The sequence below is a fragment of the Sinocyclocheilus anshuiensis genome, unplaced genomic scaffold (assembly GCF_001515605.1).
Source record: "Sinocyclocheilus anshuiensis isolate Anshui unplaced genomic scaffold, SAMN03320099.WGS_v1.1 scaffold333, whole genome shotgun sequence".
NCBI classification, from domain to species: domain Eukaryota; kingdom Metazoa; phylum Chordata; class Actinopteri; order Cypriniformes; family Cyprinidae; genus Sinocyclocheilus; species Sinocyclocheilus anshuiensis.
The window spans coordinates 288,806-292,700 of NW_015539871.1; the positions used below are offsets into that span (position 1 = coordinate 288,806).

Sequence of the window (3,895 nt, forward strand, 5' to 3'; positions counted from 1 at the left end):
TTGTTTTACGTGCTGCTAACAGGACCAACAGCCACATACCCTGTAACGTACATGCAGCAAAGTTTCAGGAGTGACATATATCCCGCACCCCTCATATAAATACGGGATTCACTTTCGAAATAGCTCGTTTACAATCAGGGTTAGTTGCTTAGCCTATATCCATCGCATTAATGGCAGGCAAGTATTTCAATTTAGTTTAAAAATCGCTCCTCTTCATAACATATGGATCACGTCCAACATGTTGTGATTATCAATACCTTTCTCTTGTAATAGCGTGGTGGTTGAAGAGAGATCCCCTCATATGATTGTAAAGCACGTTGGGTGTACAGCAATACAATGAAAGCGCAAAAAAGGCCTCATGCCTAAAACAGTACAGTACGGACTTTCCTCCATCTCATTCGTTCTGCTTTTTCAGTCACTCCTGAAACTTTGCTGCATGTTGGTTCTGTTAGCAGCACGTACTACAAGATGTTATTCAAATTCTGAATTGATTCTGAGTGAATTCTGACTGTCACAATGCGTGCGTGAGAGGTGTCAGCCCAATCTATTTATATCTTTATAAATATCTTAATATATTATTATATCCTATAATAACCATTTGCACACACGAGCATTATCCGTCTTCGCTCCTCCCGACCGCAGACACAGGTTTACAAGCCACTTTTTCCTGCGTTTTTCAATCAATTTCTTGACTTTTCCCCACTTATGAACAACACATTTTCATACACGATAAAAGCTCCTTGTGGTTTCTCGGTTTGGCCAATTTAAGCATCCATAAACAACGCAAAACACTGGCATTTTGAGTTTCTGCTAGTGATTCCTATTGAGAGAAAAATCACTTCCTGCCCTCCAGCTGCATTTCGTGTGTCATCAGTGACGTCATGTGCAAACAACCTATTCACTTCTCTTTGCAAAACACATCACCGCATTTAAGTTCTCTTGCAAAACCTAGTGAGCTGCCTTGCTGTCTGCCATCTACATGTGCAGCTGACTTACAGTATCAGACAGCATCCTGAGTGAAACAACCTCACAAGGGATTGACTTTAAATGCTCTACATACCTGTTCAAAAAGTTTCTGAAACAGCATTTTGTATGAAACTATTTGATTAAAAGTGACAGTTAAGACTTTTATTTTGGCTACAAAATATTATATTTCAAATAAATGCAGTTCTTTTTTAACTTTCCATTCATCAAAGAATCCTAAAAAATATACAGTGGGTACGGAAAGTATTCAGACCCCCTTAAATTTTTCACTCTTTCTTTTATTGCAGCCATTACTTAGGACCATGTGATATTTCAGTTTTTCTTTTTTAATAAATCTGCAAAAATGTCAACAATTCTGTGTTTTTCTGTCAATATGGGGTGCTGTGTGTACATTAATGAGGAAAAAAAAATAACTTAAATGATTTTAGCAAATGGCTGCAATATAACAAAGAGTGAAAAATTTAAGGGGGTCTGAATACTTTCCGTACCCACTGTATATATACATCATGGTTTCGACAAAAATATTAAGCAGCACAACTGTTTTTAACATTGATAATAATCAGAAATGTTTCTTGAGCATCAAATCAGCATATTAGAATGATTTCTGAACGATCATGTGACACTGAAGACCGAGGTAATGATGCTGAAAATTAGACTATATGTTGCAATATATTTTTTAAGGATTTTTTTTCCTAAACTGAATTAATTATAAGCACTTTTTATAATGAACTTTTCTCTTCTGGCATTGTCGATCAACTCGGATAAAGGATTTGAAACACAGCCTAAATACGATTGCTTTGGTCCACAAAAAGTGACATCCATGACAAGCCGTGACAGTTACAAGACTACTGAGACATGCAGGCTCTTGTCTGCTTTGTTTTTTAATAACTAAATGTAGGAAATGTATCTTGATAGCTCGGGGCTATTAACAAGAAGGTTGCCAGTACAATCGTGCAGGGAAAAAAAAAACAATTACACACAATCATTGCACCCTTGAACAAGACATTTAACCCCAGAATACTCTATACAGACTGACCCTGTCAAAATATCATGCTATGTAAATTAAAAAAATGAACATCGATGGACTGAAAATCCCAAGCTTCAATCTTATTGTCTAGCTTTACACAACTTCCACAGCATTTACAAAGCACCACGCCGCTACAATAAAGGTCTTTGGTCTGAACGGGCCTCAAGGCAATGTTATATTGGTCCTGGAACAACAACAAAAAAGTTCTAATCCAATCCATGCACATAAACCAAGCTAAGCATAACTCTAAAATCTGTCAGAAATCACGTTCCAGGAAAAACAAGGACATTTGGCCCAGAAACATGAAAAACAATCTGTGATTTTGGACCAAGAAAATTCTGACCATCTAACACATTTCCTGTTTTTTGGTCCTTTCTCTGCCAATATTTAAGATTTTCAGTGCCAGTTTATTATTGAAGAATGGTCAATTCCAGATGTACCCATCTCAAACAAACAAACAAACTGTAGCTGCTCCATTTACAAAGGTATTTCCCAATCTAAGTGGCCAATTCTTGGACCGAATAAGCTGTGATGTGGAAAAGATGTTTATTTTGAGCGCTCACATAATGCATTACTGCACCAGAATTTCATGGCGTTGCTATAACTGTCCTTCAGCCTAACCATGCACTGTAAAGCCAAACATAAAGCAAGAATATTACCTGAGTTTTGTCTTTGAGAAGTGCGATCACAGGTAAAAGTCAGTCTACTATACTGTATTATAACCCAAAGAAAACAGATGACCCACCGAGAACATTTCCTGAGGGAACTTCATCCAGCTCCTCCAGCTCGCGGCCCATCAGCAGGTAGAGGCTGTCCACGGTACAGCAGTCCATGTGAGGGAGGCTGGGTAAAACATCCGCTACTGAAAAACCCTCAGGCAGCTGAAGAAGAAAATGAACAAAAAAACAAAAATCCCACATCAGCATTAGGCCTCACATTACCAGACAACATACATAATAACACCCACAACATTTTTAAAGAATGTTTTTTTTATAATTACTTCAAGTCATATTTTTATAATAAAAAAAGTAAATGTATAAATATAAAAATACACAATGCTAATTTGAATAATAATAATAACAATAATAATAATTATGCAACTGTAAATTGTAAATAAGACATTATTATTATTATTATTATTTATTATTATTATTATTCAGAGATTTATTATAATTTGTTTACATATAAAAATCAATTAAACAATTTTTATAATACACAATTTAAAGTCCCCATGAAATCCAAATTAAAGTTTTTTGGGTGTTAGTATCAATATGTTAGTCTTAAGGTTATCTATAAGGCAGTGTGCTCCAAAACAGTGACAAAATTCACATTTAGAAGATATAAGCATTCAAAGCTTGCAGTTCGTCACTTCCGCCAAAACGGCTCAACGATTTTTTTTTGACTTCACATTGTACTTCAGCTTCTCATCAAACTTTCTGTCCAATCAAATGCTCTCTAGAATCCGAAGCGCCCGCCCCCTACACTATAAAATAGACGCTGAAGTCGCGGCTCAAATCGGTCACTTGTCCACAGAATTAGTATTTTCTGTACAGTGAATGGCACGTAGTGCACTATATAGGGGACAGGGAACAATTCAAACAGTGTAAATATGCTTTCCATTGAGGAAAAAAATAAGTCTGGTTTCGCGCTGTCACGCTAACCACCGCACCGCACACACACTCTGATCCGGTCCAGAGACACGATAGCACGGAGCTGATCACATGCGCGAGTCGGCGCAGACCACAAAATGTATCGGAGCTATTTGAATTCTACACAGAATGCTATATTTTATAACAATATGGATGAGATTGTGGCTGGCATACCCTGTCAAATGCGGCTTTACGGAGCTCAACGGCTCTAGCCCAAGCTGTGATATAAACGAAC

General features: G+C 37.0%; 1 pseudogene; it reads right to left on the minus strand.

Annotated features, from left to right (window-relative positions):
• The window catches only part of LOC107685220 (elongation factor-like GTPase 1), a 134,481-nt pseudogene that overhangs the window by 92,097 nt on the left and 38,489 nt on the right, over positions 1-3,895 (minus strand).